This window comes from Carassius gibelio, chromosome A23 (genome assembly GCF_023724105.1).
Source record: "Carassius gibelio isolate Cgi1373 ecotype wild population from Czech Republic chromosome A23, carGib1.2-hapl.c, whole genome shotgun sequence".
NCBI lineage: Eukaryota > Metazoa > Chordata > Actinopteri > Cypriniformes > Cyprinidae > Carassius > Carassius gibelio.
Window position 1 is genome coordinate 7,558,316 of NC_068393.1, and position 24,627 is coordinate 7,582,942.

Genomic DNA, 24,627 nt, shown 5'->3' on the forward strand with positions numbered 1-24,627 from the left:
TCATTTCTGAAATCGAATCATCAGAGTGGACAGAAGCGCAAATAAAACATGAATAAAACAATTAACCACAGATTCACAACCATTGGGGACTGCTTTGTCTTCCTGTTTGCCATTTTGTCCTATTGGGAAACAAAACAAGTTGGAGAAAGATCCAATTACCTCCTTCAAGAGGAGAGGCAATTCACCTTAAAGTGATTGTCTCAGATCTGCCACATTAGGTTTGTTTTTTTTCATGGTTTGGGAGGGCTAACAACCATAATATTATCAAGGGGCTGCAAGCTTCTGCCTCAGAGCGTTTCTGTTTGGGTCTGAGTGTTTTTATTTGCAATAGTCTTCTTTCGGATTTCTCCCGTGCAGGTCATTGACAAATGATGCTTCCTGGTACCTCCTGGCTGTCTGTGTAGGAAGGGCTAACAAGATAGCGTAGGTGTAATTTGAGTATGGAATCGTCTGTGTCAGAATAATAAAAATGTTCATGTGTGTGTGTGTGTGTGTGTGTGTGGCTGGCCACAGTTGTTTGGGATTGGAACGAAAGAGTGGGGAAGTAGAAATGAAGTAACGAAATGAAAGATTTGTGTAGTTTCCAAGGCGATGCGCTAGTCATGGATGAGCAAATCTTTTAATGTGTTTTCACATTAGCACTAATTTCAAGAAATAGCAGGAGTCTGAAAAACAAAAAAGTGTGTGTGTGTGTGTGTGTGTGTGTGTGTGTGCGTGCGTGTGTGTGTGTGGAGAGAAGGAAATCTTGCAGAGAGAGAGCGATTAAACCAGTTTATCACTGACTTTTTCCACATCTGGAGATAGTAGTCATGGTTATTATGGGGATTTGGGACTATCCCAAAGACATTGAGCAGAGCTGCACTTCATCAACCTCTAAATGTATTTTCTTTTTTCTTTAGAGAAGCTGCAATGTGTCTATTATTCCTTCAGCAACATGGCTGTTACTAAACCTAATGCTTTCATTTATATACTTATGCTCTTTTTATATACTGTGGCAGTGGTTTTGCTTGAGTGGAGAGCCAGCACAGTTGCAAAAACATATTTTGTGTCCCAAGGTTAATGTGTCAAAATCCCTAGAGTTTAAACAATGTTTGAGATATACCACAAAATATATTGAAACATTGTTTTCTTTCTTTTGAAACCAGATACAGGGAGGACTACTTTTAGAAAGTCTTCAAAATAAAGGCTCCGAAAGGTTGCTTTGTTTCTGTTTTGTTTGTTTTTTTTCGTGTTTTTGTTTTGTTTTTTTGATGCCATTGAAAACCCATTTTGGGTTCTCAAAAGTACCTTTTAGTGAATAGTTCTTAAAAGAACCATCAAATCCAACAAAGAGTATTTCTTTTTAAGAGTGTGCACTGTACATGATTTTATGGTTATTAGCATTTTATCAATTATCAATTGCTTACATGTTGGGGCCTTTAAGTATTGTGTTAGACAATCGCAGTTCAATTAAAAAAGCTGGGAATTACATACTCAGAGTTCCTACACCCATTTAAGTGAAACAGACTCTTAAAGATGAAAGCAATACAAAAAGACACAAAAAAATGATACAGGTGCTGGAGTTTTGTTTACATACTGTACCAAGGAATATGTTTGAGATTAGATTGTTCAGAGCAAAATCTCTCAGCCTCTCTCCTTCACTTAAACGTGAGATTATTTTCAGAAATGGAAATCAACCCTAGTCACGATAAAACAATGCAGTTTTGCGATGGAGATTTGTTTAGCCAGACAGCACCATGATGCGTGTGCTAGCGTGTGATAATTCAAGATCTGCAAGGTAGGACATTGATTTATGGGATATCCTTTTCGTCTTACAAAACAGGTTCCTTCGAAAGCCCTCCCCCAACATTTCACATGAGTAATTTCCCTAATAGATAGTTGCTGATAACATAAAAAACTGATAACATGCATGTGTGTGTGTGTGTGTGTGTTGATCAAGACCAGAAAAACTAAATGGTTACATTTTCATTGACTTGTTTAAGACTATTGATTTTGAACTGATATGCTTGTACACTGTGCTTGTGAGGTCACTCTTAATGAATTATGGATTAACAATTATGTCTTAAAACAATACAGTATTTGCTGTACAGATCTCATAGGTGTGAGATCATCGGACCTAGTGCGTTTCAGATGATGGAAATGTGCAGCGCTCAACCGGATTATCATAGGCTCTTATAAGAGAGCTCTCTCAGTCCCCGTGATAAAAGCTATTGATTACCCTCTACTTACACTCACATGCTTTGGCATCAATTTCTCCAAGTCAGTGACTTCAGAGATGGTCATTTGAGGTCTCTCTGAGGTCCTATGGATGTCAGCTCAAGTTTCTACATTTGGTGGGCAGTAAATATGGCTATATTTAAAACTAGCATTAGTGTACGATTAATCTAAACCGGTTTAAGGGGGTTGCTGGCTTTTGGAACATTGTATCTGGTTTCTAACTTCTTAATATATTTTTAACACATAAAATACACTCAAGCTGTATCTTGCCTTCATGTGCTCAAAAAGTATGGAGGAAAATATATAGCTTGCTTTTTTTCTTTTCTTTTTCTGATATGAAAACCCACACATTTTATGAAGAAATAAATGTCATTACACTTAAACTTATTCTAAAACATCACTGTATTTAGTTAATTTATTTAGTTTTTTATTTATGTATATTTCATGTATTTTTTTCTTATGATACAAAGCCTAATTTTTTGCATTATTACTCTTCAGTGTCAGATGATCCTTCAGAAATCATTATAATATGCTTTTACTTACTTTAATAGTTTACTTACAGTATATAATTTCAGTGGATTTATGTTTTTTTTTGTCAGGATGTTTTGATAGAAAGTCCAGAAGGACAGCATTTATTTGCAGTAGAACAAATTGTTGTAACATTGTAAATGTTTTTACTGTCACTTTGATCAATCCAATGTGTCCTTGTTGAATGAAAGCAATGGTTTCTTTCAAAAAAAAAAAAAAAGTCTTACAAAGATATGGGAAGTAACAAATACTTTAAAATGACAAATTACTGTTGTTAAAGGGATACCTCATCCCAAAATGAAAATGTTATTAATCACTTACCCCGATGTCGTTCCAAACCCGTAAAAGCTTTGTTCGTCTACGGAACACAATTTAAGATATTTCAGCCTGATCTCACAATCAGAAACGTACATATTTAGACGTAAATTAAAACTGTTCAATAGGTATGTGGCTTTACGTATTTACAGTGTCATTTACGTATTATCTGGATGTAATTACAGGTTCGATACATATCGAAATTATGTAAAAACAACCTCAAATACATACAGATAGAACGTGTTCTCTGACCAGTCAGTTATCCATAGAAATTTGCTCCCTTTTTATATATATATATTTTGATAATGAGTTCCAGTCGCAATCCTCTCTGGAGGTAGCCTAATAGTTTTTATAGGGTACAGAGCAGAATTTAATTTATTAATCCGTGAAATTATGAATCTATCAACTGAAACACGACATGTCGCAATCTGTGACGAATTATGTGAGAACCAATGAGAGTTCGATATCAGTGCCGTAAACCATGTCGTACCGTTCCTGTGGCACACTGGCGCTATTCTCTCAAATTTCGAATCATAACGAGCGCGGGCTTTATGCGGGCTTTTTGATATGGATATGTTCCTTGCTAACATCTGGATTCTACAGATAGTACAACAAACAAATAAAATGGATGTGATTTGTAATTTTATGCTGTGCTTTTGTGTATCTATGGTTTGCAGCATGCACAGAAATGTTATTTCCTATTAAGTAGATGAGTAAACTGCTTTCAATAAATTCAATAAAACATTTATTATTTATTATTAATACATGCAAATTCATATAAATTCACACTTTACGTTAGAATATTTACGTTTCTTTAGCTGCTAACACGTAAGTATTTGTACGTTTTACTGCTATAAATACGTCTAAGTTGTACGTTTTTATGTGTATGAAAACGTAAGTAAATGTACGTGTGGTAGAACCACATTTAACGTAAAAATACACACGTATTCTCATGAGATCACGTTGGATATTTTAAATGAAAACCTGGAGGCTTGTGACTGTCCCATAGACTGCCAAGTAAAATACACTGTCAAGGTCCAGAAAAGTATGAAAGACACCGTCAGAACAGTCCATCTGCCATCAATGATTCAACCGTAATGTTATGAAGCAATGATAATACTTTTTATATGCAAAAAACTTTATTCAACAATTCCTCTGTCAACCGTCTCCTCTGTTTCTCTCTACAGCACTCAAACTGTCTACGCTCTTCTTTGTCAGCTGTGCCACATATCATGGCATTTATTCATCTACAGCAAAAGCTGGATGTCTTTGTCCATATAAGGGATTTCCTTAAATGGACATCATAATTTAAATTACTTCTGTGCGTTTCACTTGTTGAGTTTCTGCCTTCTGGCTACCAGTATAAATTAAACAGTCATAACATTATGTGTTTACTTACTCACAACACCCTATTTTGGTTAAAAAAAAAAAAAATAAGCAAAGGAAAACAGGAAAAAATATGTTTTTCTCCAGTGTAGATGCATAAGATTCCCTGACAAAAAATTATGAAATTACTGTGAAAGATTTTTCATCATAATATTTTAAGAAGGCATGTGATTTATAGTTATAAGCCCCCAGCATGTTATTAGGGGTAAACAAGTGTAAATTATGCTTGCACTCTAATTGTCTCTGTTTGCATTTCAGTAAAATGTACAGTATAATAGGATATGGCCCAAAGGTGATGGCAAACTGTGTGCCATCTTCTAGTGAGAGATGTGTGTACTTTTGCCATCTTATATCACTAAAATGACACTCATCATCTAGAAAATGCACGTCAGTTAGCATAACATCTCAGTCTGTTTATTATAAACAAAACAAGCCCAGTGAGAGGGCCTGGTTTATAGTGGCCAAGAACATCCTGCCCGTGCCAGAGCCCCCCTCCCCCGTCCCGCTACAAGCTGCTTGCAGGATGCAGGATCTGGAGGTATTCCCTCAGCACTCACACCAGCTCCAGAGCTGAAACACTACACCACACTGAAGAGGGCAGACACAGACAAGAGTGACTGGGGAAACACTTATGAAAGCATTTTACTAAACAAAATGAGCATGTATTGTTTTTAGGTTACTACCGTTGAGTTTCTGATTCTTGCTACCGATATAGCAGAATGCTTCCGTAATAATTTTTGATTCTCCACAGCAGTTTTACTAGGTTGTGAGTCACACAGGCCTCTGGCTATGGCCACATTAAACTGCAAATACAGTGGTGCTATTAAAATTTATTAGATGAGATTAGAGATCTGTAACTACAACTCTAGTGAAATGTATTTAATTGCTTCCTGGTTTGAACAAAAACATCTAGAGCAGAAAATTCTCCTTGCTTATTTTACATTTCAACCATGCTAGTGGCTGTATCTGATTAAATAAGGAGGGGATTCATCATGAAACCTTTAAAGTAAGCATTCGGGAGCCAGGGAGGGTAAGGATGAACATGAGAGCTGTCCAATTATTATTATTATTTTTTTTTTTTTTTTGGTTCCCAAATTTTATTGTCAGCCAGTCCCCTTAGACAGGACAGGCAATCCATATACACAACCTACACAAATTGCAGATGCCCCCTAACCACCAGTAGCCCACTTGCTCTCAAAGATGATTTAATGTCTAGATGCTGTAAAATTAATAGGAATGTATGAAAACACCATCCCGCATTCCATTAGTTTTCTTTAAAGCAGTGCGATGTCACCCTTTCTATGTAAAATATTTAAATAAAGTAAATCAATAAAAACAATATCTTGCATGATTTTTTCCTCCCATTGTCCTCCTCTTTCACCTCCTTCATTAACAGCTGACAACCTTGACACATTCTTCATTACTAAAATTAAACCATCAGTGCACAATTTTCCTCACCACAATCTGTCAAGCACATCTTACCAGTAAACATGCACTCGTTCACATCCTTATCTTCATTCCATGAGGCAGAAGTCTCCAACTCTTTCTAATCATCCTACTACTTGTCCGCTTGATCTTATTCCATCTCATCTCCTTCAAGCCATTTCTCCTGGAGCTGCACCTGCACTGACTCACATCATTAAAACATCCCTTCACACTGGTGTTTTTCCCTCAACATGGGTTATTTCTTGAAGTAAATAACCCTTTATTTCAGAATCAGAAAGAGCTTAATTGCCAAGTATGCTTGCGCTTACAAGGAATTTGTTTTAGTGACATAAGCTTCAGTACACAGAGACAACACACAGACAAAAATAAAAAGAATGTAAATATAAATATGTAAATATAAATAGACACACATTGCAAAATAAATTGAAAAATAAATAAATTGTATGAACAGTTGTGCTATAGATGATATAGATGATGAATAAATGATATTGCAAATTTTTATTGCATAAGTGGGGCACATTTAACTGTTCATGAGGTAGATTGCCTGGGGGAAGAAACTGTTCTTGTGCCTTGCTGTTCTGGTGTTTGCGGCTCTGAGGCGCCGGCCAGATGGCAAAAGTTCAGCAGGGGATAACTTTGATTTGAGGGATCCAGAGTGGTTTTCTGAGCCCTTTTCCTCACTCTGGATATATACAAGGGAGCACCAATAATCCTTTCAGCAGTCCGAACAGTTCTCTGTAGTCTTCTGATGTCTGTTTTTGTTGCTGAAGCAAACCAGACAGTGTTGGGGGTAACACATTACAAGTAACACTATTTACGTAATCAGATTACTTTTTTTCAAGTAACTAGTAAAGTAATGCATTACTTTTTAATTTACAAGAAAATATCTGAAGTACTTTTTCAAATAAGTAATGCCAGTTACTTTGTTTTCCCATTTATTGACTGACAAGTCTCCTGTCCCCATATTGGGAGAAAGTACAGAGGCGCTGTGTGTGCTGTGTGAACATGATTTAGTTCTAGCCTGAATGTGAATGTGCATTAATTCATCCCACTCGCAAAAAAATACTGATTTAGTATTCATCAAAATGAATTAAAACAGTGAAATGCAAACTCAGAATATGACACAATCCTGCAATAATTAACTATATGTTAAATAACACAAATGTATCTTCTCCCATTTTATTAACCAATGTATTTTCTGCTGACCTTTGATGATCCAGTTAAACCATAATGATGAGCAAAAATGACTTTAGATAAACTAACAATTGTGCTTTTTTGTTTTGTTTTTTTATTGCTGAAGAGTGTTGAACCTTCTTGGCTTGTGTTCTACATACAGATGTTAATTTACTTTTCCTTCTGCCTGAGGTTTATTCATAACACTTTGAAAGGGTTTTATATGTGCTATAAACAACTTCTTATATTAAAAACAATCAAGCCCTGCTCATATTTAAAAATTAACATGAAAGTAACGCATTACTTTCCATTAAATGTAACTAAGTAATGTAATTAGTAATTTTTTTAAGGAGTAACGCAATATTGTAATGCATTACTTATAAAACTTTACCCAACACTGCTTATTGAAGTGCACAGGACAGACTCAATGACGGATGAGTAGAACTGTTTCAGCAGCTCCTGTGGCAGGTTAAACTTCCATGGCTGACGAAGGAAGTACAACCTTTGTTGGTCCTTTTTAACAATGGAGTCAATGTGATTGTCCTTCTTCAGGTCCTGCGAGATGGTGGTTCCCAGGAACCTGAATGACTCCACTGCTGCCACAGTTCTGTCTATGGTGGTGAGTGGAGGGAGAGCAGGGGGGTTATCCTAAAGTCCACAACCATCTCCACTGTTTTGAGCGTGTTCAGCTCATCAGGTTGTTAAGACTGCACCAGATTGCCAGCTGCTCAACCTCTTGTCTTTAAGCAGACTCGTCAACATCCTGGTTGAGGCAGATGACTGTAGTGTCGTCTGCAAACTTCAGGAGCTTGACAGAGGGGTCTTTAGAGGTGCAATCGTTGGTGTACAGGGAGAAGAGCAGTGGGGAGAGAACACATCCCTGAGGGGCACCAGTGTTGGATTGAGCAGCTATTTGACATGATTTTCCCCGTTCTCACTAGCTGGTGCCTATCTGTCAGAAAGCTGGTGATCCACTGACAGATAGAGCTAGGAACAGAGAGCTGGGTCAGTTTGGTCTGAAGGGCTGTTGGGATGATGGTGTTGAAAGCCGAACTAAAGTCCACAAACAGGATCCTCACATAAGTCCCTGCTTTGTCAAGATGCTGCATGATGGAGGGCAATCCCATGTTTACTGCATCATCAATGGACCTGTTTGCTCGGTAAGCAAACTGCAGGGGGTCCAGTAAGGGTCCAGTGATGTCCTTCAGATAAGCCAGAACCAGTTTTTCAAATGACTTCATGAAGACACACGTTAGAGCAACAGGTCTGTAGTCATTAAGTCCCTTTATCTTGAGTTTCTTTGCAGCGTTTCAGAGAGTTTCAACTCTGTTGTTTGTTGACAATGAAAGTGCTCTGAAAGATCAGATTATAGGGTTGGGTTCATTTTGGGGTTCTTATGAATGCAGCACCCCCTGACAAAGTTTTGCTTATGCTGGGTACACACCAAAAGATAACCGTTCTGACAATCCTAGCTATGTCCTGATTATCTTGATGGTTCTACAGAATATCTTTTCAGATTTTCCCTTAGTGTAGGTGTGTTAAGAGGGTCCGAACCTGATCGGAAGAACATTGGAGCTGCCCCAATCGCTAAAGCGTAAATATTCAATATGTTTTTCAATGGACAAACATGCGCACGTTCTGGAGATTATCACATGAAACGAAACAATATCCAATCAGAAAGTGAAATGATGGAAGACAGAAGCAATCATGGCAAAGCACAAAGTGAAATTGATACGTGGAGAAGAGATGGAGGATCAGATTGTTGATTTGTGGCAACAGCACGAATGTTTATACAATGTGTCGTCTAAAACCCAAAACCCTTTACTTTTTTTCCCCGTGAATTTTCTGTGAAAATCAATTCTTATTCTGAAGTCTCGCGAGATTTTGCTCGATTTCCTGTGTTCACAGTCGAGATTCTGGATGAAAATCTCTTTGTGTGTGGTGTGCTGTCTTTGTCACATCATGGCACACCACACACTATAGGAGCAAAACTGTTAAATCTAGGATTTGTAATCCTCATGTTTGTGGTCTATCACATTTTGAAAATCTTATAAGATTAGGGCCCACAGAAGTCTAGGACCAGCATTACCGCAAGATGTAGAATACTTACTTGAATTATGCTCTGATTTTAAGGTAAAAAATATAAGGACAGATTTGCATGTTCTTAGTTCTCTGATGTTGGTTAATGGTCACGTGATATGTAATTAAATAGATAAAACATAAGATAATACAAATTATAATTTTGTGTTGTATTTAGATTTTTTTAAATAAAGTATCCACGCACAAGTGACTTCATAAACAATGGTAATTCAAAATCCTTTGCATAAAAGAAAGTTAAATTATAATTATAACAAATAAATACTGGTGATATGCTGTCTTGAATTTGATCATCGCACAATACACAGCGATAACAGATTTATTTTGATTAATTGTGTAACCACACTTATTTATTTTAATTTAACAGTTGATTTAATTATTTGGCTTTTTATATTTTTATCATTATATGAATGAAAATTAGTTTTTAAATATAACAGGTTTTCACCCTGTTTCTGTCAAGGCTGGTCTACTGTGATTGTGAGTAGACAGAACGAGCTCCATCCAGTCTCAGAGCTACGCCTCAGGACAGAAGTCATTCGTGGTCCAAGCTGAGGTCACCAGTGAGTGTAATAGATCCAGAATCAGTCAATACTCTGTGGTAACTGAATGGCTAGTTCCTACTAAAAGCCATCTTACTGAGATCACTTACATCTGCTTGCGGCTCCCTGTAGCTCCTACAAAGTCTGATTTGCAACATTCAAAGTATTTTGAGGCAAAAAGAACATGTAATGCTTAAGTGCTAACTTATATGTGTTCATCATGAGGTAGTCTTTCAATTTTCCTAAGTGTAGCAGTTACAATAGCCCATGTTTTGACACTCTTGAGGCACATGTAAGTGTCACTGCTTCATGAAAGAGCTTTTTTTATTTACCCATTGATTTATTTTTGAAACCATTCCAAGATTTTCCCTCCAAAAGAATCCAGTTCTGCACTAATGTGAGTAATCTTGTACTAAGCATGTAGCTAGTGTCTGCGGCAAATATTGACAGCATATAAGGGCCAAACGATCTGGCTCTCGTTGAGGACTAGACCGCTTAGAATGATTGAGGCATTATTGATTTCATTTTCATCAGCTCTGAAGGAGGCAGCCACACTTAAGGGAGATAAGTAGTTTTTTGTGACACATAATAAAAGCCTTGTGAGGCTGTCTGTCTTCAGGGGGCCCAAGACTGAAATCACAGTGGTCCAACGCAGAGTACAGGCAGAACAAACTGTGAATACGCTGTATGAGCGCTATCCCACTGCTCCTGTCTTAGTCTGGTGTGCATTAACTCTCACATCAGTCACTAAACACTGGGAAACACCAGTCAAATGCTTGAATTGTCTAGAGTACATCTTTCACTCATTACATTTATCTCATGGCTATCGTTTAATTTTCAGTCCCAAAAATTGCAAGGGATTTGAGCACCTCAATGCTTCCATTAGCTGCAGAAAAAAAAAAAAAGTTTTTGCATTGATTTGAGGTTGACAAAACTGTTTGATGTAGGAAGAAATTATATATGGTCATGTTGAATTATAGGTTAAGTGTCTGTATCATTGCGGATTTAATTTCACTAGCTTTGCATTGCATGTTTTGAAACATGGTGGCTACAAGATACAAGATATATCTCCACAGAACTGTGAAGTACTAATATATCTAGGTTATTACCATGTAAGTATCATATCATTTGTAGATCGCTTTTTTTAGTTGAAATAATGTACAGTTTATTTAGCCATAATGTCCGGCTGAATTTACATTAACCCTTACAGTACATATCAATTGACCATTATTCTTCTACCCTCACTTTAAGGTTTTCCTCTTTGTATTTCATTCTCTCTGCTGCAACATACTGTGAGCAGCTGAACCTCTGCAGCCCCTCTCTTTAAAAATTCAGTCACCTGCTCCAATTCCCATCTTCAGTCCAGAGAGCTGTATTGTATTGTATTCAGTGTTGAATTTTACAATCACACAGGCAGCATTTCAGCAAAAACAACAGAGTATTTTGAGGTCATGGAGTTTGATCGGGACAGCAGAGGAAGTGTTTCATATTTATGCGAGCTGATTTCTCCACGGCGCGAGAGACGGAGACATGAGAAAAAAGAAATGGGGATGTATGCAGAGCTGTGTGAGCAGCATCTCCAATCAGGCAGCTTAAGAAGAGGATGGAATGGGAAGGGTGGGGGAAGGAGAAATGGAGAGAGAGTGAATGGGTGTGTGTGCGTATTTCGAGGGGGGGGGGGGGGGGGGTTCTATGTGGGAGAGAGAAAGTGGTGGAGAGAGCACACAGAAGGAGGGGAGGGGTGTTCGTGTGTGTTCACTGGAGTGTGTGTGTGTGTATAGTGCTGCAGTAACGAGTCAAGAGGGGGGATGACTGCAGTTTCTCGGGCTGATGGAAGAGCTCGAGCAGGAGACGTTCGCACGCCGCTGAAACATTAACCCCTAAGTGCCTCACTGGTGTATGGCCCAGACGCTCATTGAGGATTAGGACCGAGCAGATCACTGCAGTCAGGTGTGTAGCTTTTCAATGTGTTTTTTCTCAAAGGTGCTGCAAAATCGGGAGGGGGATCTGTATATGGGAAGGTGGGATATGCTGCACTGGATGCTGGAAAGATTGTCCAGGGCACTAGATGCTTATGACTTAATCTTGCAGGGGACAGGGAAGCCCGTTCAAGACTGGCCTCGCTGAATACTAGAGAACTGCAGTGTGATTCGTACACTTGTCAGTTTTGGAAAACTCTTTTTTGTGTGCGTGTTGAGTCTGAAGAAAACTGGTGTCTTAAGTGATGTTTTAACTGATGTTTGATTGGGAATTGCTGCAGGGTCCCAAGCACCTAGCGCTCGTCCCATTTGGCGTATCGGTTTTTATCGGTTAGTTTAGTTCTTGGGTTACTCGCTGATCTCAGATCAGCTTTCTTTCACACCTCACAGAGGCTGGAGTCAGGTACCCATCACAGGAAGCTGATCCCAGTAAGGCGTGCAAGGGCAAAGTCAGCCGCGAGCTGTCAGCGGGTGGGCGTTTACTTCATCCGTGAATGGGTGCCGGTTGCTTCCTGGAGAGTATATGCAGAGCTCGGTCCCGCTGACAGCTCCCACGTTTCCCCCGGAGGGGCAATGAGAACGACACCCTCCTCCCCATCACCGAACAGTGGCAAGGCAATATGCTTAGGCTTGCTGGTACAGCTGCCATAAGAGCGGATCACAGAGGGAGACCACAGACAATGGAGTGCAGTAAAACAGCTTTGCGTTAGAGCAAAGAAAGGAGGGAAACTGGATACCTGCTGTCTGCTTTCATTTCAATGCACTGTTGTTGATTTCAACCTTTCTCTAAAACAATTTAGAGAAATCTTGATAATCGATACTTTTGCCAAACATTATTATAGTCTTCAGAAATTTCCATAATGAAAATGTATAACAATCCAGCGGTTGTTTTCCATTAAGTAGCCTACCATGAGATCTGGTTTGGTGTGTCCTGTCACAGTGATTGCTTTATATGTGTTTTGTTTCTGCTAGATGCTTGATTTAGTGCTAATATTGGATGCTGGAAGTGTCAATTGGACACGCTGAAATAAATGGGGACTTCCTTAGATGCTCTCTCTCTCTCTCTCTCTCTCTCTCTCTCTCACACTCTCTCTCTTGCAAGTGTTTTTCTAGCTCTCTTGGGATTCTCCTGCAGAGGACTGGGGATCACAAGGAAGGGACATTTTCAAGGACAAATGCTGTGTCATCACGGCTTTAGACTTGAACTAGAGTACAGTGCAATGTGACATTGAGCTCAGATTTATAAGAGAAAAGGTGAAAATATGGTGCAGACATTTGTGCTTTATAGCAAATCTCTCAGTTTTAGATGTTGAGGCTGTTGGATGGTTTTTGCTCTTTTCAGAGTGCTTTTGACAAGTGCGTATGTTCATATATGTTTGAGACATTTAATACAAAGGATTGGGGTTTCAACACCATACCCACCATCTAAGATATCTTGATGAATATTTACCTGATTGTGCAGGACAAGGAACACTTTGTTTCACTCATAGATGTTTCTCCCAGATTCCTTAGGAGCAATAAGACATTATGACAAAAAAACATTATAAGACATTAAATGATAGATTTTTACGTTTGGTTAGACTAGAGATATACAATTAATGTGAATGGAACATCTTCAAAAATGTGGTCTTTGATGAATTTGAAGATAAATATTTGAGTTCATACTGAGATAATATTCTTGAAATCTGAAACAGCCATAAGAGACTTGTGACAACTATAGTGAGATGCTTTTCTCGATTTTAATCTCCATTTATCCTCTATTTAATCTTACTGTGTAATAAAAATATGTTATATATCATTAGCAAATTTTGTTTTTATTTGTTTACCCTTAAATTGTGGGGGTTTTACACATGAAAAATAATCTTACTTTAATTTATATTTTATGATTTCTGTCAGCAGCCCAGTTATTGTCAACTAATGTATTTAAAAAAATCTGTTTCATCATTCAAATATTTATGGTCAAAACAGTATCTGCCCAGTGAGCAGCCAACCAACAAAAAATCTGAGAGAAACCAAACAGCTAGTGTCATTTATCATCATGGACACTCGTTCCCATCTGGTCTTGAATCACGGTTTTGTGTTATGAATTATACTTGATAAGACACAAGTGAGGGTCAGTACCACAATGCATCATAGCTTTTATTGGCAGGGGAGCAATATTTAAAACCTGCCCTGTGGGACTGTCTTATAGGGAGGTCAAGAGACAAGAAAGGTACAATTCCATTGAGGAATTCCCTTTTTTATAAGGATAAATGCCTCTTTCTTTCAGGATATAGCTCATAAGTTTGAAGACCATCACTGTAGTGACTGTGCTCTGTCTCAAACTCCATCAAGAAATTTGTTCCTCATTTACTCAAGCCATGTATAATAATTTCTCCTATGGATCGCAAAAAAAAAGGGTTTTAGCAGAATGCCCAAGCTGCTCTTTCCATTAGATGGTGAACAGATTTTGTGAAGTTGCACAAAGGACAAAAACTTCTAATAAAGCAGTCTTCGGAATCCATATAACAGGTTTACAAGAACAAACCATAATTCACTGAACATCTTGACATTTATCAGACCTGCTGAAAAGACAATCGAATGTCGTGTTTTGCAACCAGGCTTAGTTCACCAATAAATCCACTCACCTTGTGTTGTTCAAAACCTGTATGACCTTCTGCTTGCTGCAGAACACAGAAGGGGATATTTTAAAGAGTCTTTTAAAGAATCTTTCAGCTGTTTTTGTCCATACAATACTGGTCAGTGGGGTTAAAAATTTCCCAGCTTCAAAAAGGACATAAGAGACTTGTATATTGGTTTAATCAGTGGTTAAATCAAAGTATTCTGAGGCAATATGATAACTTAATGAATAGACAAATGTGACATCATGACATTAAGTCATGTGACACACAAAAACCAATGGACCCCACTGGATGTTAATGTACGGACACAAACAGCTGAGAAATTCTTCCAAAGAATCTTATCTGTGTTCCACAGAAGTAGAAAAAAATCCATTTGCAATGACATGAGGGAGCATAAATGATGACAGAATATTCTTTTTTTAATCAGCCCCAAATCAAAATGTACCTTTACACATTTGAAAGCCAGTGTGAAAGTAAAATTGTAGCTCTGAAAAGAAGGTGGGGTTGTTTGCCTGTTCGTCATGGAGCAGTGAAAACTTATTAAACCTCAGTAAAAAAAAAAAACCTCTTGCTTAATTGAAGAGCCATGATAAACTGAAAGATACAATCCTTAAATAATAAGGAAGGGCAGTTTTACCCTGAGGTTAAAGCACTGAGGCTAAAACAATCCTGTGAAACATGTTAAAAGAGTCCACCCAGGGTGATTTGAGAAGATGGACTGATACACATTTGAATTCGTTATTTATGACATTTCAGTTATAATCTCCATAGAGCTGATTATGATGATGTGAGCAGTTGCTCAAGAGTTTTTGAAAAGTTACCACCCTCGCATGTGTTTGTGAGTCCATCTCGGCCCAGGGGCCACAAAAACCTTCACTTAGTGGCAAACAGAGCGGTCTGGAGCCGCTGGGATGTGCGGGGAACACTCATTTTCATCTCACCGAGCTCAATCAGATGGCTTTCCAGTGGAAATGTTCAACCATCAGTAATGAAATGCCTGAAGACAAGATCTGATTCTCATATTTGTGTGTACAAGACAACACAAAAACAAAAAAGAAGAAGTATTTTGTCAGCATACACAGATTATTCTGATAATAAATGTAATAATAATTTCAAATAATCCTGGTTTTATGACACTTTGTCTTAATGGGTCAGTTTCAAATGTCACTTTTAAATATAAAGTATTTAATCTGCCATAATAGTTTAATGTAATTAACATAACTTGTGTGATTTTCCCACCAAATTTGATATATGTGACTAATTGCGATTAATTCAGCTAAATAATCTGCATGTCATGTAATTAATTCAATTAAAGTTTGTAATTGGTTGTCAGCCATAATGAATGCTCTTACTGAGCTGTGATCAGCAGTAACACGCTGGAGATGAAAACACGGTGAGTTAATGCCGTCACCCTTGGTGGAGGACAGGAAGTGTTCAGTCAGTCCGCGTGTGTGGTGTCCTGTCTGTCTAGTGCGTGTTCACTGTCTCAGACGGCCTGTTTTTGACAGCAGAACTTCCTGATCCTGTGTTATGTGGTTTGCTGCAGCATCTTTTAGTAAGCTCCTATGTGTCTTTGGGACTTACAGTTTAGATTCTGCTCATTCTTCCTGCATTTGACAGTCATGGTACAGAATGGTTATAGTTTGCATACATTTTTGTAATTTTTTTGTCGGTTTATAAATATTTGTTTCCCGATATTGATATGTGTGTTTCTGCTGATAGTCAGTGTGACTTCAGCTTTCTGTTTCTGTTGAATTTGCTTGCTGCCAGCTGTAATTCCGTCTTGTTTATTACCTTAGTTAATTCTTTTTTAACAATACCAAAATACTTCAATTTATGCTGAGAACAACAACAACAACAACTCATTTTTCAGTTTGTGATTGGTTATGGTGTCATGTCTGCTAATTCGTCAGACAGCAGTTTGTGTCAGAACGTGCACCGTAATGATCAGTCAATCATAGCGTGACAACTGTGTGCTGTGAGTACTGACTTATTGTGTCTGTAAGAACTGAAGAATAAAATGCCTGACAAAAATAATGATAATTGTAAAAAAATATATTATAAATATTTTGTCTCAGTGAGTTATATCGATGAACTCTGTGCTTGGATAATCAAACACCTTTTTAGATTAGTAAGAAAAACACTCAAGGTGTGTAAGAAAAAACACTCAAGGTATGATTATTCAGTTCCAGTTTTCAGGTTCAGTTTAATTTATTTATATAGCACATATCAATCATCAAGGTGCGATGGTGCTACTGTATACAGTGGTATTTTGAGTAGTTAATGAGCAAATAGCTTGCAATAGAGTTCAATACAAAAACATCGCGATCATGTGAGACACTGTGGAACTAAATAAATACACTTTAGCATAATTTTAAAAAATACTACTTTTTAGAAAAATTATTAACTTTAAGTAAGCATTAAGGTACGGCCATGCTTTATTGTGAGTAATGAAAACATATATAGTTAAAACATATTAAATGCAGTTAACTTTGTGCATGTGAAATATGGTTAAAGTGTACTGCTGATATACAGACTAGAATGTATTATAAACTAAAATATTATGTAATATCATTAACATTGAAACTTGTATGTAATGTATTTAAATATATTTGCAATAATGACATTTGGAATATTAATGTATATGTAATACTGATTAACACACTTCAGTTAAAATTATAATCAAGTACTTATAACTGTACTTTAGTAAAAACATCAACATAAGTGTACTGCTTTGAAGCACAACTAAATATTATCAAAACAATGATTTATTTCATTTGACGCTGTTACAAAGCAGACCTTTTACAGGTGTACTTAAGTGTGTACTTAAGTCATTAAAGTTAACTCTCTTTAACTACACTACAAAAATATTTTTAAAGGTTTAAAGTATACAAGTGCACATGCAGTACCATTAAACACACTTATTTTTCACACTGAAAGAGTAACATGAATCATGTGAGACCAGACTGGCTCTGGACTGTTTATGTAATCACCTAGAAATATGGAGATTTGTTGCATAAATACAAATAAATAGATTATAATCCACAACTTAACATAACTGTAAAGAGATTGACAAAAAAATACATAAATGACAAATAAAAAGAATGAGATCCACAAATAAATGTACTGGGTATTTGTGAGTAGACATATAATAAAAACTGTGCTTTTACTTTGAATGCTGTTAACCAAAAACTAGTAAGTCTGATTCATATGAAATATTGTTTGAGTTATTAATGTTTTAACCAATGACTATCTCTTATCTTACATTTATATGCATTTATTTTTAACACACCTGCACCGCATTTTTCTCCCCAAACAATGTAAATTCTTAATACTTTTAATTAACGTTTGAAAATATTATTTATAATACTTAATACTTTGCTAGAACCACATAGCTGTTCATATCCATCTTAAATCCATCTACAGTGTGCCTGTAGCTTTCTCTGTTTCAGTTTAATCACGTGCTAGAAAGTCTAAGGCCTTCTCAAGCCGAAGGGCAAACTCATGTAATCTGCGGCCTATTATGCATCAAACTAAGATTGATGTAAAGACACAAAGCACAGCCATCAAGTTAGCACTTTTAAACATTCGCTCACTAAAAAATAAATCATTTCTAATCAATGACTTTATAACCACAAACAATCTGGATTTTATGTTTCTAAATGAAACATGGCTTGAAGACAGCTGCAGTGCAACAGGCTTTATCTTTAACACCAATCATTTCTTGCAGACTGTTGAACTTCTCCTTGATTCCTTCAACTCAAAAGTTAAGAATGTTATTGATGATATTGCTCCAATAATAGTCAGTAAGAAAAAAGAAAACAGACAGAAATCAGTTTTAAAAAGATCAACAGCAGTTCAGACTTTGAAAAGACAATGCAGAAAATCTGAGCGGATGTGGCGGAAGACAAAACTTAAAATTCACTATAGCATCTATAAAGACAGCCTTCATGCTTTTAATGTGAAACTAGCCACAGCTAGAAAAATTTTATTCTCAAACCTTATAAACAGTAACTTAAATAACACTCATACTCTTTTTGCCACTGTTGAGAGACTGACAACCCCAACAAACTGTTTAGAAGCAGATTAGAAGTGGTGAATGCCTCACTTCTTTCTGGGACATTTCCAAACTCCTTGAAAAAAGCAGTCGTTAAGCCCCTCCTGAAAAAGAGCAATCTTGATAACATCATTTTGAGCAATTATAGACTAATATATAATCTGCATTTTATAGGCAAAATTATAGAAAAGGTAGTTTTTAACCAGCTTAACAAATACTTAAACTCAAATGGATACCTGGACAATTTTCAATCTGGTTTCCGAACGCATCACAGTACAAAGACAGCACTCATTAAGATAATAAATGATATTTGCTTAAATTGTGTCTCTGGCAAAATATCGGTGCTGGTATTGCTAGATCTCAGTGCTGTGATTGACACTGTCGATCATAACATACTACTAGAGAGACTGGAAAACTGGGTCAGGCTTTCTGGGATGGTACTCAAATGGTTCAGGTCATACTTAGAAAGGAGAGGTTATTATGTGAGTGTAATAATAAAATCTTCATATTCATCCGGAAGAAGGAGGCGGGAACTGGCGCACAATCAAATGAAACTTTAATAATCACAAAATAAACACAAAACAGTGCATCAGCCCCTCACGGACGACTGATGCGCACAAATAAAAAGCAAAACATAAACTAAAGCCCAGGCCTGGTCCTCTCTCATCCTTCACTATCGTCGCTCCAGTCTTATATCCTTCCATCTGCTCGGTGGGCCTCGAGACCGGTGGGTCGAACAGGTGTAGCTCATCTCCAATCACTCCACCGGCCTCACTCCTCCCACGTCCCTCGGCCCCGCCCCACTCGTCACATAGAGTTTAGGAGAGCTGTGGAGTCCCACAAGGCTCAATTCTTTCACCGCTCTTGTTTAGCCTGTATATGCTTCAACTAAGTCAAATAATGAGAAAGAACCAAATTGCCTATCACAGCTATGCTGATGATACCCAGATTTACCTAGCCTTATCTCCAAATTACTAAAGCCCCATTGACTCCGTCTGCCAATGCACTGATGAAATTAATAGTTGGATGTGCCAGAACTTTCTTCAGTTAAACAAGGAAAAAACTGAAGTCATGAAGTCAACTGAAGTGACTAGAACCAGAAAATATGAGCATGTCACACCAGTCCTCAGGTCCTTACACTAGCTTCCAGTTATAATTAGGATTGATTTTAAAGTACTTTTACTAAATCACTCAATGACCTAGGACCAAAATATATTGCAGATATGTTCACTAAGTATAAACCTAACAGAGCACTCAGATCACTAGGATCGAGTCAATTAGAAATACCAAGGGTTCACACAAAACAAGCGGAGTCCGCCTTTAGTTACTATGGCGCCCGCAGTTGGAATCAGCTTCCATAAGAGATCAGATGCAGATGTGCTAAAACACTAGTCACATTTAAATCTAGACTCAAAAATCATCTGTTGAGCTGTGCATTTTTTGAATGAGCACTGTGCAATGTCCGAACGAATTACACTGTATTTTACGTATTTGCTGTATTTTATGTAACATCATTTTCCATTTCCGTTTTAAATTCCTTTTAAATAAGTCAATTTTTAAATAATTTACAAAGTTTTAAAACTGCTTGTTTTATTTTTGTTATTATTTTACTTTGTTTTATTTAAAGCACTTTTAATTACCACTGTGTACGAAATGTGCTATATAAATAAACTTGCCTTGCCTTGGCTTAAATGAGAATGTGCTACGATTGGTCAGCGAAATGCTGCTGTTATCTGATTGGCTTGGGTTCTACCTACTTGTGAATTTTAAGTTCTATCAGTAACCCAGGATGCAATTGTTTGAGTGATTTATGAGTTGAACTAAAGTTGAAGTTTGTCAGCTGGAGTCTTGTGATGGCTTGTGATGCTCATTCATTTAATTAAAACAATTAAATTAGGGCAAGCTACTGCTCTTTGAGCGAGAGGAGGCGGATGGAGGCAGAGTCTGGAAAGAGCTGCAGGTCAGACGGGTGCTGATTCCACTACTCTGAATCCCACACAGACACACAATCTTCATCTTTGTTCAAGATCTCTGCTGTGATAGAGCACCTCGTTATCCTGCACGTGATGAAGGTACTGTGATAAATGCTCTAGAAGACATTTTTAGTCATCAAATGAAAATGGGAGAAATAGGAGAGTCTCTTGTCTTCAGGGTAAGATCTAAAATTTGGGATTCTTATGATTGTAAATCAACAAATTTTCCTTTTTGTTCATTTTTCTCAATCTGTCATCAGGACACAAGACACAGGGTTTATATTATATTATATTATATATGACACTTTACAGTGCCATAAACACTCATTAAAGCTGCAATATGTGATTTTTGTAATTGACCACAAGAGGGCGCATTTCCAACAATAACAAAGGCGAAGCTTGATGACGCTATAAAGCAGGTGACGATGGGAGATGTCGTTTTTAATGCGTTTTAACCATAGCAATGTATCTAAATTGGATAAACGAATCATGATCACGGATGAGGTAATGTATTCGTTTTTGTATTACCTGTATATCTGATCGTATTATTTTATGTAATACCCCTCTCTCCCGGGTCCTCTCTGACGCTTCTTGAACTCACTCCGAGTGGGGCTCGAACCCGGGTCTTCAGCATGGGAGGCGGACGCACTAACAAGGAGACATATATTATCCCTTTACAACTTACAGCTATTTGTTAAATGATTTGTTGGGTTAATGTTGTGCAGTGTTACGTGTTTATGGTTAATGCCGTGTTGTTTAACGTGCTCAAACCAATCGTTCTTAAATTAAATTTGAACGAACATTTGCAAGTAATGACTAAATATATTTTTAACAACACATATTCGATTGTATTTAATTGTACTGCCAAACTCTCGGACACCACACGTGATAAAAATCCTTACCTTAGTACAAAGAGCAATATAACTTTGTTTATAAGTGCTATTATTGAAACTGAAACAGTCCATTTGCCACGTTATGTTATTTTCTCACAGGTAACGTCATTGATAAAAAATAAAATGCTACAGTGACAGAATGTACAGGCATGTGGTGTAATTCACATCTATAAAAATCATCTTTACTGTAACTATTTTGTTACTTGTACAATAACAAAATAAATAATTGATTTGCTGACCTGTCTATCAATACACTTGTGAGTCTCTGTCAAGTCCAAGATTTTCGCCCAGCTCTCTCCATCTTGCAAATGCCTGGCCGATATTTATCCTGGTTTTATTTCTCCGTTTGTCACACAGTCTGCGTGTATCCGAATATGGACGCTTACGTTTTACTGGCACTTCAATACTCGCCAAAGAGTAATCGTGATCCATAACAACGACAACCAAACCATACGCGCGACCGCATAACATAACCACCACTTCCGCATTTGACCATGTGATATGCCGGTGTGGTGGAACCAGGTGGCAAGGAACTCGACCGAAAGTTGAAGTCGGCTGCGTGCTGCCATCTTGTAGCAGAACTTCACTTGCGTTAGCATTCCCATTGACTCTCATTCATTTTGGCGTCACTTTGACAGCGAATAACTTTAAATCTGAGGCGTTTAAAGACTCCGTTTGTCCATTATTTATTTCTAAAAATACACGACAATGTATAAAGGGCTCCATTACCTTCTATGTTACATTATGGCCCCGTAGAAACAGTTTTTGTAAAAAATAGGCTAACGATTGCGTCATAACCACTCGACTCAATGTCGCATTACCGTACAGACAGGAGGAGAAGCTCGCAGGCAATTAACTTAATATGGCGTACTGGCATTACATTTTAAAATACTATACAAAATAATTAATCAGAATAATTACTCCTGCTCACTCACGACAAAGAACTCCCCGCTCAAGCTCGCCGTCTCTGCAAGATTAACGATGGCAGATTGCACGCACAGCTACTAGAAGATTTACATCTGTCAGACAGGTTGCTGACGTCGTCAAGCTTAGTTTGAGTCTGCGCTTCAGAAAAGGAAGTGCTAAAAAATGCTAAAAATGGGCTTCAACTGTCTCAGTTGAGTTTCAATGGGGTCGCTGTGTCCATTTCTTTTACTGTCTATGGGTGGAACATCACATGGTCTACACCGGAAACAAAGTATAGAGTGGACATTGCGGCACCTCTCAGTGACGCAATGTCACATTTCTTTTCCGGGACGGCCAGTTGTTTAAAATCGGAATTTCTCTGAAATAAAAAATCTTTGGAGACTTTTGAGATATTGTAAGTACACAACTGGAGGAAATATATCACACTGTGCAAGTTATTTTCGAAAATTTTATTACAAAATTCCTCCATATTGGAGCTTTAAACTACAGAAACTATAACATAAAATCCAAATGTACATAAGTGATTGCAAAAACTATTCAGAAACGTGATTATTTAAACAGAAAACTTTCAAATGTGGAGTGTCACGTGGGAATATTGGGAATATCAGTTTACAGATTTTGACTGTAGATTATATGTTGTTTTATTCTTAAAACTGTACAATTAACATCATTTTACTGTAATATTACATGAAATGTCTGGTTAGACCTTTTACAGTTTTTACCTGTACTCTCTCTCTCTCTCTCTTTCTCTCTCTCTCTCTCTCTCTCTCTCTCTCTCTCTCCATAGCATTTTTACAATATTTTACAGATTAAAATTAAACTCATAATGGTCCAAAACCCCTCCCACCAAAGACATGTCAGCAAACCCCAAAAAAATGAATTACAGACAGAGTTTTATCTGCAATCCCAATGTAGAAAAAAATATCACCCAATGTCATTCCTCTGTAAGACAGCAATAAAAAGGCTAAATTCGTGGCTGGTCCTCAGTCAAGCATTACGACCTGACCCAACCATTCCAGTGGATTTATCCCCCTGAGCCACAGCGTCACCGGTCAGCGTCTTTCATTTCTCACCTCACTGAGTCTGTACACTCATCACAGAAGCAGCAGCTTGAGTTATTCCCACCATAAAGCAGAAAAAGGCAGTTAGATAATGTGCGACCACACCGTAACTCTATTATTGTGCTCAGTTTTGTCACAGCTCAGGGCCTTAGATGGGGCGAGCGTATTCTCATGCCTGGGATAAAGTAGCAAACAGCTTTTTAAAGGGAATTGGAGGCTAGCTGTGAAGGTTAGAGAGACCAGCAGGCCTTGGTCATCTGTGTCGTTTTAAATGATCTGTCATCGGGGGCCTGTCGAACAGCTGCAGTTTGTCAACGATACAAACCCAAGGTTATGAGCCAGAATAGGCTGAGGTAGCAGCTTCTGAGTTACCAGGTAAAACATTGAAATACTGTGGCACAGTTCAATTCATGAGCTTTAATATGAACTGTTTCTGTATGTATTTATAGTTCAAGTTTCTAAAGGTTTTCAAATAAGTTGATACTAAAAGTGTGTGTGTGTGTGTGTGTGTGTGTGTGTGTGTGTGTGTGTGTGTGTCTGTTATAAGAATCCATTTTTCCTGGTAAGTGATCCTGTCAGTATATGTGAAGATTGAGCTTGGCTAATATTTAATGAAGCCACACTGGCACTGATACAAGCATTATTATGCAAACATAATTGCAAGATTGAAGATGCAATTAAAATGGCTGTAACACTGACACGTTTTGGAGGTACTACAATCAATTCGATATTTAATACAAGACACGGTGTAAAATTGAATTCAAGTCCATTTTTTCAATACAAGGGTACACGCAACACAGTGTTTGTAAATATGATTTTGTTGTTTTGAGCAATATTGTGCACCATGCACAGTGATCTGGGATTCTGTAGAGGCCACCTACTTTCTCTCCGGATAACTAGTTTCTGTTCAGCCAAACGTTTGGCAGGACCTACAGCTTTGGTGCTTCGTGTTGCCTGCTATCACAAATACGTTTACCTCAGTTTGAATAAGACCATTTACATAATAGAAGACATTTAATGATAAGATTTAGTTTGTATTTACTTGTGCATTTGTTGTTTACAAAAGTTGTTGAATCTTACAAAAAAAAAATAGTATACAATTTATATTTATATTTTAATTTACAATTTAAAACAGCATATTGCTTTTGTTTTATGACATTTTTTTAATTTTTTTTTTTTTTTTTTCAAGGCAATAATGAGAATGGTACAGGGAATGGGTTTAATTATTGAGAAATTAAAATCACTAAAGCAATAAAGAAACCTTAACGACTTCATTTTCAGAGGATCGTTTAATTCGTCTCATTCTGGGATGACATATAACCTGAACATGTTCTTGATGGTTTGCTTGGAGAATTTCCTCCCACACTGAACAAGAGAAGTTTGGCAGATGCTCTGAAGCAATTATCTTTATGTAA

The 24,627-nt window shown here is 37.4% G+C and overlaps 1 protein-coding gene across 3 annotated transcripts in view; it reads left to right on the plus strand.

The window, feature by feature from the left end:
* The window catches only part of LOC127944676 (synaptotagmin-2-like), a 74,009-nt gene that overhangs the window by 26,208 nt on the left and 23,174 nt on the right, over positions 1–24,627 (plus strand). Inside the window, exon 1 of one of the 3 annotated variants that reach the window (XM_052540833.1) lies at positions 11,471–11,651. The exons of 1 other annotated variant lie outside the window; for it this stretch is intronic. The gene's annotated coding sequence lies outside the window, so the exon portion shown is untranslated. Of the gene's footprint in view, positions 1–11,470; positions 11,652–24,627 lie in introns of those variants that run through there. One more of the 3 variants, XM_052540835.1, reaches the window with a different exon arrangement.